The following is a 16,529-nucleotide window of genomic DNA, read 5'->3' on the forward strand; positions in this document are numbered from 1 at the left end:
CAGAAGTATACGGTGCACACAGATTTGAGAGTGCTACCAATACCGGAGTTTGACATCATCTTGGGTTTGCACTGGCTATCTTCTCATGGTGCAGTCATAGATTTTCGACAGAGGTCAGTGTCTATCAGACCACCCAGTGGGAAGCCATTCGTTTTTGAGGCAGCTAGACATCAACAGACGCCGCACGTCATTTCCTGTTTGTGTGCGAGGAAGCTTATGAGGAGAGGCTGCCAGGCATTTTTGGCCAGCATTGTGTCAGTGTCTGAGCCAGTCGAGCAGAGGCTAGAGGATGTTGATGTGGTCAGGGAGTTATCCGGTATTTTCCCTGATGATGTTTCAGGCATCCCACCAGACAAAGAGGTGGACTTCTCTATTGAGCTCACGCCAGGGACAATGATATCTAAGGCACCCTACCGGTTAGTACCTACAGAGACGAAAAAGCTCAAAGATCAGATTCAGGATCTGCTAGATAAGGGTTTCATTCGCCCTAGTTTTCTGCATGGGGCGCACCAGTTCTTTTTGTCAAGAAGAAGGATGGCAGCATGCGACTGTGTATTGATTACAGAGAGCTAAATAGAGTGATAGTTAAGAATAAGTATCTGTTGCCGAGGATCGAGGATTTGTTTGATCAGCTTCAAGGAGCATTTGTATTCTCCAAGATAGACCTTCGATCTGGTTACCACTAGCTGAAAGTGAGGGAGTCAGATGTGCATAAGACAGCCTTCCGGACGCATTACGGGCACTATGAGTTCATGGTGATGCCCTTCGGCCTGACGAACGCGCCAGCGATTTTCATGGATTTCATGAATCGTGTGTTTTAGCCATTTTTGGATCAGTTCATCATAGTTTTCATTGATGATATCATGATCTATTTGAAGAACAGGGAGGAGCACAGTCAGCATCTGAGGTCAGTGTTACAGATTCTACAGGATAGGCGACTGTATGCCAAGTTCAACAAATGTTAGTTTTGGCTTCACAGGGTGGCATTTTTGGGCCACATTGTTTCTCAGGATGGCATAGAGGTCTACCCCATCAAAGTGGAGGAAGTCAGAGATTGTCCAGTTCCTAAGAGCGTGACAGAGATCCGTAGTTTCTTGGGATTGGCAGGCTATTACATGAAGTTCATACAGGGCTTATCTTCTATTGCGGTTTCTATGACCGCCTTGACGAAGAAGAATGCCAAGTTTAGCTTGGGATCTGAGTGTCAGGAGAGCTTTGATAGGTTGAAGCTAGCGTTGACCACTGCACCAGTACTAGCTATGCCATCATGGCAGGGAGAGTTTGTGGTCTATACAGATGCATCGAAGCTTGGTTTGGGCGCAATTCTGATGCAGAAATACAGAGTGATAGCCTACACATCCAGACAGCTGAAGGTTCATGAGAAGAATTATCCGACTCATGACCTCAAGCTAGCAGCAGTGGTATTTGCCTGAAGATCTGGAGACACTATTTGTATGGGCAGAAGTGCAGGATTTTCACGGATCATAAGAGCCTGAAATACTTCTTCACACAGAAGGAACTGAATATGCGACAGAGGAGGTGGCTTGAGCTGGTAAAGGATTATGATTTTGACATTAACTACCATCCGGGTAAGGCTAATGTGGTTGCAGACACTCTGAGCAGGAAGCACGTAGTGATTGCTCATTTGTCAGTGCAGAGACCGCTACAGGCTGAGATTCAGAGATTTGAGCTTGCAGTTTATGCCAGGGCGAGGCCTCGAATCTTGCTACTCTGACAGTACAGCCGACTCTGAGAGACAGACTCCGAACAAGGCAGACTTTTGACGAGCAGTTACAGAAGTGGAGATAGAGGGACGAGGCTAAGGGCCTGAGACTGTGTACAGTTGTGGAAGGCATAGTCAGATAAAGGGACTCGCCTATGGGTTCCTGAAAGTGATTCCCTTCGAGCATATATCTTGAGCGAATCCCACAGCACCCCGTACTGCATCTATCTAGGGAGTACAAAGATTTATAATGATCTACAGTCTCTTTATTGGTGGCCGGGCATGAAGCGAGATATTCTTCGTTTCATCTCCGAGTGTTTGAATTGTCAGCAGGTCAAAGCAGAGTATCGGAGACGTGCAGGAAATCTAAGACCACACCCTATTCCCGAGTGGAAATGGGAGAATATCACTATAGATTTTGTGACAGGACTTCTGAGGACTACGGAGGATTTAATGCCATCTGGGTGATTGTTGATCAGAGAGATAGTCAGACTGCATGAGATTCAAGTGTCCATTGTGTCAGACAGGGATCCGAGGTTCACATATGTATTCTGGAAGAGACTCAACCAGGCATTGGGTACGAAGCTACTGTTAAGTACTGTTTTTCATCCTCAGACAAGCGGTCAGTCAGAGAGGGTGATTCAGATTCTAGAGGACCAACTCCGAGCATGCATGATCGAATTCCAGGGCAGCTGGGAGCCGAAGTTATCTCTTGTGGAGTTCACATACAACAACTATTATGAGGCATCGATAGGTATGGTTTCTTACGAGGCACTTTATGGGAGGAAGTGTAGGTCGCCAGTCTATTATGATTAGGTAGGAGATCAATCAGAGTTGGGTCCGGACATTGTCAGACAGACAACATATTTAGTGGCCAGGATTTGGGACAGGATGAAGACTGCACAGAGCCGTCAGAAGATTTATGCTGATCAGAGGCGGCAAGATCTTGAGTTCGCAGTAAGGGATAATGTCTTCGTGAAGGTCGCACAGATGAAGGGTGTGATGAGGTTCGGGAAGAAGGGCAAGCTCAGCCTTAGATTCATCGGACCGTTCGAGATCCTAGAGAGAGTGGGGACAATTGCGTACAGAGTTGCATTACCGCCGAATTTGGACGGGAATTCATAATGTGTTCCACATCTCCATGCTGCGGAAATACATGTCGAATCCTTTGCATGTGCTTAACTATGAGCCACTTCAGCTGACACCGCACCTGTCATTCGAGGAGAAACTCACTTAGATATTGGACAGGCAGGAAAAGAGGCTTCGGAACAAGGTGATCTAGATGGTCAAGGTCAAGTGGTTGAATCATTACGAGGAGGAGGCTACTTGGGAGACCGAGACCGAGATGAGGAGTCACTACCCGGAGTTATTCGGTACGTTTTAATTTCGATGACGAAATTTTTTTTAAGGGGGGAAGAGTTGTAAGGTCCATGAATTTAATTCACGTAAGCTGAATGCATGTAATCTAGAATTCTTATTTAATTAATTGTTTAATTATTTTTGTGCATTGTACGCATAATTATTGCATGATAGAATTTAATTCTTAAAATTTTAAAGGTTTATGTATTATAGATTTTTAAGTAGCATTTCGCGCTAGAATGAGGAATGAACACCGGGGAATTATCAGAAAAATTATTTTTATTACATCATTATGTTTTTATTGATTAATATAAGATGTTTTAATTGTATTTTTCAGGAAATGAGCTTTGTTAGGTATTTTTACCTACCAGAGCATATTTTTCAGCGGCACGTAAATTTTATCGAATCGGGGGACTTTTTGAGGGTTCGGCTAATATTCTCAAGAACTTACCAAAAAAAAATATTTTTCGGTTTGTGTTTGGACTTGATGGGCCTACTTTTAAGCTTATTGGACTCAAAACTCTTTTTAAACTTTTAAATGATAAATTAGGGCCCATTAGCTTGTAATAGTCTATTTAATTAGTACCTAAACCTCATTTAACCTAAAACTATTCTAGTAATTGCCGACACCCTCCCCTTCCACTCTCATCCCCTCGTTTTTTATCAAGGCTTCATCAAGAAGGCTTCGGCCAAGGAATTCTTTCAAGGAAAATTCACCCGGCACTCGTTATTCGATCTCCTCGCACCTATTACATCAAGGCATGCCGTGTACTTTTGTTTCTGCATCATACATGCAAAATATTTTTTTATATATGTGTTACATGTATAAAAAAAATTTGATCGAGATGATGCAAGCCTTCGGCTACCATTTTGGCATGTTTATTACATTGTTTTCATGCTTTCACTCACGTTTTCTTATTGATGTGCAAAGGGCTGTGGGTTCACGTTGTTAAGAGGCTGAAAATGTTAATAAGGTGTGGCCTTGGGGTTCGATCTGGTTGGTGTTGCTGTAGGTGGAAGGATCGAGGAGTGCTATCGGTGGTGTGCGATGCGTGAGTGATGGATCGAGGTAGGGGTGGTGCCGTTGGTTCAAGGACTGAACTAGGGTTCGGACCAGATCCTGGGGGGTCTGAGTCATGGCCAGCTGGAACCATCGGAGCTAACGGCCGCACGCGTGGAGGAGAGGAGCTTGGCGAGGCGCTTTTGGGTTCTAGCGATCATGTTGGTGGTGTAGGCTGCATGGGGCTGGGGTCGTGGGTCCAGTGAGTCAAGATGGGTCATAGGGTGGTTAGGTAGAGATGGGTTAGGAACTGGTCCTTTCGGTTTTGAGCTAGGGTCCAAATACGGGTGGTGTAGTGAGCTAGAGCTTTCGAGGAACACTAGTCGTCATTTTTGAGCAACTTGCAGGGCTGGTTTGAAGGGTTTGTTGGTCTGGACTTTTTGGTTTTAGAGCCTTTTAAATGTTTATTAGGTGTGGTAAAAAGTTGGGAAAAATTCGGTCAAATTTCGAGTTGAATCGGGTTAAAACCGGGACCTCGGTCGAAGTTGTAAAACGAACCGGTTAAGTTATGAAATGTGCTCGAGTTTACGTCAAAAAAGGATTTTAAATATGTTTTGGGATGTTTTAAGGAGTTTGGTACGCTTCGGTTCAATTTTAGAGGTCCAGGGGTAAAATAATAAATTTTGGGTTTCTAGGGGCAAAATTGTCATTTTGTACCCGGGGTGAGATTTTGGTCCTGGCACCCTGAGCATATTTTGTCACGTTTTAAATTTTTATGCATCATGATTATGGTTTTTATGAAATTATGATAAATACAGTGCATGCTTGGTTTTAAGGAAAAAGTTACGTATATGCATGTTTTTATTAAGTGGTGAACATGATGATGTTTTTGAAGGATATGAATTGGTTGTGACTGACGATGTATATGTATACGATGACATCAGATATGATGAGCTGAGGCCAAGGCTCAGTGGACGGGTAATGCTTTAGCTGATGTCCCTGTCGCTCGGTACCGTTGTTATACGTAGATGGATCCATCGAATAGAGCTGATATGATAGAGCTGATACGAAAGTCACAACTAATAAACTGATTAAATTAAATGATAATGTATACGTATATGATGACACGAGATGACATGATTTGACACGATATGATTTTACATGACACGTTTATGTTATGCTTTTAAGTTCATAAAAGATATGTTGAGTATGGTATTTTTCACTGTTATGTGCCATGCATATGTACTTGTTATTTTTGGTACAGGTGTGTTAAATCTTTAGACTCATTAGGCGTGTGTGATGCAGGTGAGCATGAGGATGAGAGGACTGGAGGTGCCGAACTCTAAGCAGGCAGACCTGGTGCGGTGTCACGACCCGAGGACCACATGTTTTCCGTATTTTGATTATGAGATTTGAGAGGAGATGTATATTTTCCCTCGTTGATGATTTTACGATTTTTACTCGTTTATGTTTACATTTGATCTTGGGTGATTTTTGTTATTTTAAACTACACTATTTTTATTGTAAAATAATTACGTTTATTTTAAATATTATTTTGAAAATGTGATATTTTTTTAAAAAAAAAATTCTAACTTTTAAAATGTGTAAATCTTACATTGTGATCGTGTCTTTGAAGCATCATATGTATAGGGTGCTTAAACGATTTCAATCCCATGGTCAGTTGAACTGGTTTTGAACTGGTGATGTGAAATCAGTTGACTCGTCAGCTGAACTGATTTCACTTATTCAGCTGAACTTGTCAGTTTGGCTCTTCGTCAGTTGAACACTTCATCAGCTGGCTGGGCTTCTGAAGGTCTTCTGCTGAACCACTTATCAACTGGACAATCAGTTGAACTGCTCTTGATACTTCAGTTGTACTGGTTCAGTTCCATCAATCAGTTAGCACTTTCAGTGGACGTCTCGATAGCTTCAGTTTAAGCTTAGTAACTGATTAGTTCGAAGCCTAATTAGTTTCAGGAAGGTACAAAATCTATTTTACGATCAAGGTACAAAAAGAGACGTTGCAGCAGCGCTTAAAGCCAATTGTTCCAGATATCTATTTGGGGGAACAAATTCAAACTACAATGGATTCAATCACTGAGTCTCAATGTACATTCAGCCAAACGCCTATAAATAGAAGCCGAAGCTCAGTGAAGAAAAATATGAGAGTTGATGAGTGAAAAGATAAAATACAGAGAGGGCACGCATAAGGCTTATCAGCTACCAAGAAGCAATCAGCCTAGAGGGCGCACTTCAATGTGTTATCAACTTAGTTTTAGAATCATATTTCCCTCAGTGTGTGAGAACACTTTCGGGTCGTTTTCAGAGATCAGTTCTCACACACACACCACCGCCACTCAAAATATCTCTTTCTCAAAGACGTAAAACTTGTGTATATAGTCTTTGACGCACAGACGTTAAACTAGTGTTGGCTGGAAGGTGCTACCTTTAGTCTAGACTAGGAGTTCAATTAAGCAGTGGGTAAGTCCTAAGATGGGTGGGTTATTACACTTGTTGTAATTAATCAAAGGTTTCTAGTTGATCCTACCTGAGGTGGTAGAAGTGGTGATGTAGGAGCAGTTAAAGTCTCCGAACATCCATAATCATAACTTGTGTTATTTTCTGTTTAACTGCTTGTTTTTGTTCTTAACTGATTTGATCAGTTCAGCTGATATCAGTTTTGTTCTGTCCATAACTGAAGGCATGAGATATGATGACACAAGATGACATGATTTGAAACAATATGATTTTACACGACACATTTATGTTATCTTTTTAAGTTCATGAAAGATATGATGAGTATGGTATTTTTCATCGCTATGTGCCATGTATATGTACTTGTTATTCCTGGTAGAGGTGTGTTGAGTCTCTAGACTCACTAGCCGTGTGTGATGCAGGTGATTCTGAGGATGAGGGAACTGGAGGTGCCGAACTCTGAGTAGGCAGACCTAGTGCGGTGACACGACCCGAGGACCGCAAGTTTTCTGCATTTTGATAATGAGATTTGAGAGGAGATGAATATTTTCCCCCATTGATGATTTTACGATTTTTACTCGTTTATGTTTAAGTTTGATCTTGGATGATTTTTGTTATTTTAAACTGCGCTATTTTTATTGTCAAATAATTACTCATATTTTAAATGTTATCTTGAAAATGAGCTTTCAAAAAAAATTCCGCACTTTTAAAATGAGTAGATGTTACATTGTGATTCGTGTCATTGAAGCATCATATGTATTGGGTTCTTAAACGATTTCGATCCCATGGTCAGTTGAACTAGTCTTGAACTAGTGAGGTGAAATCAGTTGACTCGTCAGATGAACTGATTTCATTTATTCAGTTGGACTGGTCAGTTGGGCTCTTCATCAGTTGAACACGTCATCAGTTGGCCGGGCTTCTGAAGGTCTCCTGCTGAACCACCTATCAACTGGACAATCAGTTGAACTGCTTTTGATACTTCAGTTGTACTGGTTCAGTTCGATCAATCAATTGGCACTTCAGTTGGCGTCTCGATAGCTTCAGTTTAAGCTTGGTAACTGATTAGTTCGAAGCCTGATTAGTTTCAGAAAGGTACAAAAGCTATTTTACGATCAAGGTACAATAAGAGACGTTGCAACAGCATTTAAAACCAATTGTTCCATATATCTATTTGGGGGAACAAATTCAAACTGCAATGGATTCATTCACTGAGTCTCATTGTACGTTCAGCAAAACGTCTATAAATAGAAGCCGAAGCTCAGTGAAGAAAAATATGAGAGTCGATGAGTGAAAAGATAAAGTACAGATAGGGCACGCATATTGCTTATTAGCTTTCAAGAAGCAATCAGCCCAAAGGTAATACTTCAATGTGTTATCAACTTAGTTGTAGAAGCATATTTTCCTCAGTGTGTGAGAACACTTTCGGGTAGTTTTCAGATATCAGTTCTCAGACACACACCACGACCACTCAAAATATGTCTTTCACAAAGACGTAAAACTTGTGTATGTAGTCTTTGACACACTGACGTTAAACAACTGTTGGTTGGAAGGCGCTGACTTCAGTCTAGACTAGGAGTTCAGTTAAGCAGTGGGTAAGCCCTAAGATGGGTGGGTTATTATACTTGTTGTAATTAATCAAATTCTTCTAGTGGATCCTACCCGAGGTGGTAGAAGTGGTGACGTAGGAGCAGTTGAAATCTTCGAACATCCATAATCATATCTTGTGTTATTTTCTGTTTAACTGCTTGTTTTTGTTCTTAACTGATTTGATCAGTTCAGTTCTGTCCATAACTGAACTGATATAAGCCAAAACTGATCTTATGTAATTTTCAGTTCTTCAGTTGCATAAGATATAAAACCGATCAGTTTTCTTAACAAAGGATTACTTCGAGTATTTTCCGGTTGATTTCTAAACAAACTCGATTTAATTCATCGATGTATATATTTTTAGAACACAAGCTATTGCAGCTCATTGAGATTCGTATCTTTGAAGCATCATATGTATTGGGTGCTCAAACGTTTTGGATCCCATAAAACTGTACTATTTGCTAGCCATAGCCTATAGTTTCTTGCAGGCACTATCACTGATGCCTAAGAGATCATAGGTAGATTCTACTAGACGCTCTTACTATGATATGATGAGTGCAATAAGACAAGATTTCTGACGTTCTTTGTAAGGCTCGAGATTTATTAGTCTTCATTGATGTGATATTCGAAAGATATGAGTATGCATGACATGTAATGAGAAGCACTAAACGAGATTATGAAGTGGTACATGAAATATAGACCGCACCCGCGCTACGAACAAGACCGCACCCGCGGTTGATGGACAGAGAGTTGGAGATTAATTACAGAAGTGACACCGCACCCGCGGTGCATGGCCAGTAGGGTATGAAAGTTGCTACTGGAGATTGAACGCACCCGCGGTGCTAGACAGACCGCACCCGCGGTGTTGTACCAGTAGGGTCAGCGCAACCGCGTTAAAAGACAGAGCGCAACCGCGGTCCAAGCTTCGGGGAAAGTTGATGCATATCAATACATGGAGCGCACCCGCGGTGCAAAAGTGAGCGCACCCGCGGTACGACGTGCGCGAGAAAGAAATGGGCCACTTGTCCTAGCATGCATGTGGTATATATATTACTTCATTCCTTCGGCCATTACAGTGGAAATTGATCCAAAGTTCAGATGAAATCCTCAAGCTTCTTTGTACTTGAGAAATTTAAGTTTTGAGAAATCCGTCCGTCTGTTTTTGAATCCGACTTCAGTACTGTGTTCCTATCGACGCAGGCTACAACTGGACGTAAGTTTCGTTACGTTTAGACATGATTTGAATTTATGATATTGTCAGAGTTGAATATGAATCAGATATGATGTTTCTGCTACAGTAGACATTGTATAATTGAAGTCAGATTTAAGAATAGACTGTTTATACAATTGTTATAATTTTCGAAAGATATTGATTGGGATTTGATATCCGAGTTGTGCTATTACTGATCTTAAGTGTACAGATATTGAGATTATGAATTGTACAGATACTGATTATGAATTCTGATATTATATCTGTGATGTTGAGATTGACGGGGATATCGAAACTGAATTGTTATGCCGTCGAAACATCAATTAATTTAGAGTGATCAGATTCCGTAATGATTTTGATGATATCGTTGATATGAATTAGATTGTACCTTGTTCAGATATGGATCAGATTATATACTGATTTGAGTATTGATCAGAACAGGTTTTGAATTGAATTATATACTGATATTGTATTTATACGATTGTCATTGCCAGACTGGTTATGGACAGATTGGAATACAAGACTTCGTCTTCGTCAGACCGGGAAGACAAAGGTATAATTCATGTTTTGTTTTGGGGAAGACAAAACTCAAATGAGATTCAATTTGAGTTGCCCAACAAAATCACATACTAGGGTTGTTGTTTACCTTTTGATATAATTGATTTGTTTATGGAATTATATTCAAATCTCTTGATATGACGATGCCTTGTTTATAGATTTATATTCAAGCATTTGACATAGGAGAGTCATTGGCAGACTTGCCAAGCTAGATGTTTGGTGGTATCGACGCTTCGGATCAGATTCACTCCGATTGTAGACATTCGATACAGACAGGACCGAAGTCTAGGAATAAGACGTACAGTTACCCCGATTGGGAGGGTAGGTGACAGACAGTGACGTCTTATTCACACCGGGATCCCTAGAGTTAGAGTCGAGTCGAGTCAAGATATGAATTGAATTGAGTTGCATGCTTATTTTATTTTGGTTTCAGAGATTATGGAACCCATTGTTACTGCATGCTTATTCTGATTTAGTTTCATAGACTATGAAACCTTTTGTTATGAATTTTAGGCATGATAATTTGCTTTATGATTTATATTGTGTATATGCATGTATACATGTTTTATACTGGGATTTATTCTCACCGAAGTATCCGGCTGTTGTCTTGTTTTGTATGTGTGCATGACAACAGGGGGGACAAGATCGGGGTCAAGAAGATGATGAGAGATCGAGATTAGAGTGGTGATTCCGGACTTGGATGTAGACTTGTTTTAATACTTGAAATTTAGTAGTTAAACCTTCGATTGGTTTGAACTAGAAGTATGTTGTACAAGATTTGTATTATTATACTGGTTTGTATAATAGATTGATTCCATTACCTTCCTTCCGCATTTTAAAGAAAAAAAAATTTAGACCCTGTTTATCTTAATTGATAATTAAATCCCAAAGATGATTAAGAAGATGATTAGCGTCCGGGTCCCCACATTTTTCATCAAGTGGCTGATGGAAAATATGGGGCTAATTAGTGTAAGCCGAATAAGGACAAATGTTGTCCTAAATCATACAAAATTGTGAACTCGTGACTAGCTATATCCCTGAACTATTGAGGGTCACACAAGTATTGAATTATGTATTTTCGTTGAGATAGTTAATTCAATTAGTTGTAAACCATCAAACATATTGATTATGAATGATTTTACAAGTGTATTCCATATATGAAAGTTGTTGAAGTTAACTTGGCTGCTAATTTTGTGAGAAGAGTACAATTGCCTAATTTAGTAAATGATTTCAAAAATAAGCAGTTGCAAAAAATGAGTCAGTGGAAAATTTTTAATTTAATTAGGGTTAGTCTGAATAAGGAAAAATATTATTCTAAATCACATAAGTTATGAACTCGAGGTTAGATGTATCTCTAAATCATTGAGAATCACACAAGTATTGATTTTTATGTTCTCGCTGAGATAGTCAAATTCAAGGAGTCGAATTTGATTATTATTATTGATAGAGATCAAATATATTACTTATGAATGAGTTTATAAGTGTATTCCATATTTGGAAGTTAGCTTCAATTCTAATTTTTTGATGAGAGTGTAACTGCCTAATTTAATGAATAAGTTCAGAAATAGGCAGTTACAAAAAATAAGTTAATGTATTTAATCTTCAAAATTTTCACTTTTCATTGTAATAACAAGATATGTACCCTCATCACATAGTCGCTTTTTGACTGTCAAGTGTTATACTATGGAGTCTAAATTATATAACAATAAATTTATAATATCCAAATTAAATATTAATTAAGTCGTTTTTAACTATTATGTAAAATTATCATTGAATGTTCTAGAAGGTCTAGAATTAATTAATTAATTTATTTATTTAATTATGTCATGTGTTGTCCAAATCTGAAATACTATATGCGATCATGAATCGACCATTGATTATTTGATTTATAAGATTGAAAAATCCTAGTACAACTCTAACTAAGAGGAGTCCTAATTAGACAACAAAAATTTGTTGATATTTTTGAAAAGGTGAAACTCTCAAATAAGAGTCCCATTAGAATTCTAACTTAATCAATTGAAATTATAAATATGAAAATATATGTTAATTTATGTGCTTGACTTTTTCTCTCTCATCACAACTCACATAATCGAACAAATCCTTGTTACATGAACAAGACCCACGGTCAAGACCAACTTCCACCGCTGACGGCAGCGACGTCACCACCCACTTCAAGCGATTGACTCTCAACGAAAATTTGTCTAACTTTCTAGTACAATCTAGGTATGGGACAAAGCTTTCATCCATAGACCTAATTCAAATTATTGAAGAAGGCGATTAATCCAATTGATTATTCATAAGAACTTACAAGTAGGATTATCTTCGCTAATCTCGAAATATTTTCGTGCCAAGTATTATAACACAAATTTAAATAATTTTAAACATCTTATGAATGGATTTGAATTATACGAAACCCATTTTTTTTTTATCAAAATAGATCTTTTTAAAAATTTATACTTCCGCTGTATCTTGGATCCTAGAAAACATACTATGGTATTAGAGTTTAGGTTCTCAATTGTTTGATTTGTTATTATTCATTTTTCGAATCGAGTTGAGTTCAGAGTTTATAATCATTTTAAAAAAATTGTGGCTTCTCGGAACAGTTTTCAACGGAGCACGTGTAAGGGCTGAGCGCGGGCCTCCCCTGTAGATCTAGAAATTAGAGACTACCCAAAAAGGTTTTTCAGCAAAAAAATTGTATTTTCGGGCAAGGCAGTGGATAGCCCTGCAAGAGAGGTGCAATCCACGGCTGCTGCCCGAAACCTTTGGGCAGCAGGAATGGCATGTGTGTTGGGACATCGTATTCTTGCATCCAAAGCGTAGCGAAAGTTGTAATGTTTTTGTTTTGACAATCAAAATGTTGCTTGGGCATCGTGTGTTTAACAAACCATTCATAATACGTTAAGCGATTAAATCTGCACGTATTAAATGTTGGAAACCAAACTATTCAGATTTTTAAGCGCAGATAGTCTTTTTTGTAAATCCTTACGAACGGAATACTCCTTTGATTGACTAATCTGGTCCATGATCAAAAGTTGAATTCCTTACTTGGATTGCACTAGTAATAACAAGAAATTCATATAACGCTCCAGATTCGATGAATGTCCTCACTGCACCAAAACGAGTCTTTCCAGCGTGCTTATGCCCTCACTAACATGAACCTTAGGAAACTTCCCAGGGAGTCACTCATCCCAAAATTTCCCCAAGTCAAGCACGTTTAACTTTGGAGTTCTTATGCGATAAGCTACCGAAAATAAGATGCACATTTTTTATTAGAGTAGTACCAATCAAATGTTTTAAACCCTCCTCAACTACTCAGTCCCATACCTGAACAGTTTCGGAATCCCTCTCCTTCCGGTGTAAATCGATTCATTCATGTTCCCTCCGCCTAGAAGCCTTCCAAGAGCCGTTCATTTTTCGTGCAACCTCATGGCACTAGCGATCACCCCCCGTCCTAGCATGCCCACTAGCTTCCGCTTGGTTCGTCCCTGAACCACACTGTATTCGGAGAGGTCGGCTCTGATACCAATTGTAAAGCCCCAGATCTGAGGACTGTCCTCACTTTACCCAGACAAGTCTTTCCAGCGTGCTTATGTCCTAACTCACAAGCACCATAGGAAATTTACCAGGGTGTCACCCATCCCAAAATTGCCCCAAGTCAAGCACGCTTCACTTTGCAGTTCTTATGTGATGAGCTACTGAAAAGAAGATGTACCTTCTTGATATGAGTAGTACCAATCAAATCTTTTAAGCCCTCTTCAACTGTACCAGTTCCATGCCTGAACAGTTTCAGAATCCCTCTCCTTCCGATATAAGATCGGTTCATTCATGTCCCCTCCGCCTAGAAGCCTGCCAGGAGCCGCTCATTGTCCGTGCAACCTCATGACACCAGATATCACCCCTCGCCCTCTTCGGCTTAGGCCTCACAATTCATGTGTTGAGACTATGGTCTCTGAATTTTCAAAATCCGGATATAATGCAGTGAACACGGGGCGTAGATGGTGAAAGAAAAAGTGGCTGAAATTTTTCTTGTTCAAGAACAAGAGGTGGCCAAAACTTCTTATGCAAAGGGAGGAGAGTTTTGTTTAATTTTGTGTGCGAAATTGTTTGCAAAACTTTTATTGTGTGATTGATGGCCCCTCATGGTATTTATATATAGATTGACTCCTAATCCAATTAGGAGTACTTCTCCCACGAGTACTCTAAGTCCTTGTAGTACTAAGACTCTAATTTCATTATATTAAATTCTTACATAATTATTTATTATATTATGTGTGTGTCAAGTTTTGATATCACATGATATATATTTACATATATATATATATATATATATATATATATATTAATAATAATAATAATAATAATACTACTAATACCAACATTTAATTAGTAAATCCAAAATTCACTAAATAAATTATTTTGTACTGATTATAGCCCCAATCGAAAATCCGAGAGTGCTGATGTATTAAGGATACAATTCTTGTTCATATATTGACAATTTAAAATTTATAAGATCAAAATTTTCATTTATCATATTAGGCTGCTGCTAGTTTTAGTGAACTCTTTCACAAAATAGGCAGTTCCACATTCCTTCCCTAATTAGCAATCAAGCTAACTTTCCATTACTTCCATCTTATGGAATCAACTTATAAACTTCTTTATAAGCTTCCTGTTTGATTTCCATTAAACAGTAGTCGCAAAATTCCAAATCCTTGAAATTTGAATATCTCAACGGGAACACGGAATCCGATACTTGTGTGACCCTCAATGATTCAGGGATACAGCTAGCCGTAGGTTGACATCTCCATGTCATTCATAATAACATATATTCTTATTCGGTTTTACCCTAGTTAACCCCATCATTTTCATCAATTCTTTGATAAAAAATGTCAGAACTCATTTCTGATTGCACCCATCAGATCATGGTAATAGCGTCTAGTAGCATTGCCCCATGATCCCATAGGTATCTTTGATAGTGATTGCAATAACCTTTAGTCCCTGTTAGCGTACAGTATGGTCTCTTCAACAATTATATTCCTATCAATTCTGCAACCATTGGTATATCGAGAGTTTCATATGAATTCGATAACGATATGATTTATCTTTGACAAATAGTGTCATAGTATGCGCAATTGAGGAAATATCTTTCTAAACTACACGTCATACTGATAGGATCGGTTAAAGGTGGAAAAGTGTTTCGAAGGGGAAATTGAATAAAAACTTACGATTTTCAAAACATTTCTGATTGATGAGTCCGTTTAGTGATAAACTAATACTCGGTAATCTTGTAAGTCATCAATCAGTTAACAAATAGTGTGCGGAAAAAAACTGACTAATAGATAGAATATAAACTGAAATACGAGAACACAAGATTTTATTGATGTTCGGAGATTTCAAATATTCATTCGTCACCATTCTGTCTCAAGGATAGGATATACACTAAAAGACTTTGATTGATACAAGCAGTTGTACAGACCCACTTCAGTTTTGGACTTGACAATGTCAAACTGAAAATCTTAGTAACAAACTTGTTTACAGTACACAAAAAAACTGAAATAATCTAACACAACTTATCTCTTCAAGATCGAGTAATACAGCTTGTGTTTGAAAGCTCGAAGTATAGCCCGAAAGCTATGAATGTATGCAATAAGCGTGAGCTTTAAAGTCTGTAAGGATTTCAGCAGAGTAACTGACTCGTAAATCGATAGTTGTTCAAAGATTCAAAAGTTCAAGAGTTTCAAGAGATTCTTCAGCTGCTCTTCTCTGCTATTTATAGGCTTCCCTTCAACGTTAATATTATATACAACTTGAACCTTTCTATGTGTTGCTTGCCACGTCAACATTTGTCTGACAGTCGTACACTGCGGCTTTTCTAAAAAGCTGCGATCCCACTATATGTTGCAGTCAGCTTTTGTCGGTTGAATGTCTTAACTGATTACGTGTACAGCTGAGAGATCAGCTGATTGATTGTAGTCGATAAACTCACAAATGTTTGTATTAACTGATCAGGCAGTTGTCTGTGTAGTTCAGTTCAGTTGCTGGTTCAGTTGCCTTACGATAGTTGCATATATTAGATCAGTTTCTATCATTCTTTTTGAATCAGTTAGATGCTCAGTTTGTCAAACATCCGAAATTCAGTTTCCAACAATTTCCCCTTTTAGGTGTTCGACAAAACTTAGAAAGTAAGAACTGAAACTGATCAACTGAACTATTTGTAGATAAAATAACTATTTCAATGTACAGATTCGTACAAAGAATTAAAGATTAAAGAATCTTATAACTAAATAAAATAATCTTCAACAAAATCTACCAAAAAATAGTCTTCTACTTCTTCTTGATCAACTTTGAAGATTTCTCTGGCTGATCTTTTCCTTCTTCTCTGTCTTCCCTCTTTTTGTCAAACTCATCAACCTTTTTGGATAAGATCTGCACATCTGAGGAGAGGTTAGAAACTACATTCATCAGGATATCTTGCAGTAAATCCATTCTCTTGGAGACAGTGCTTTCCAAAAAATCAAGATGTCTAGTAACCAAGGCCTGAGTATGGAAATGAGCTTCAGCTGACACTCTTTCTTTTCGAAGTTCTTGAATTTGGAAAAATAATGAAGTTACGTCCT

This window comes from Primulina tabacum, chromosome 14, assembly GCF_025594145.1.
Source record: "Primulina tabacum isolate GXHZ01 chromosome 14, ASM2559414v2, whole genome shotgun sequence".
Taxonomy (NCBI): domain Eukaryota; kingdom Viridiplantae; phylum Streptophyta; class Magnoliopsida; order Lamiales; family Gesneriaceae; genus Primulina; species Primulina tabacum.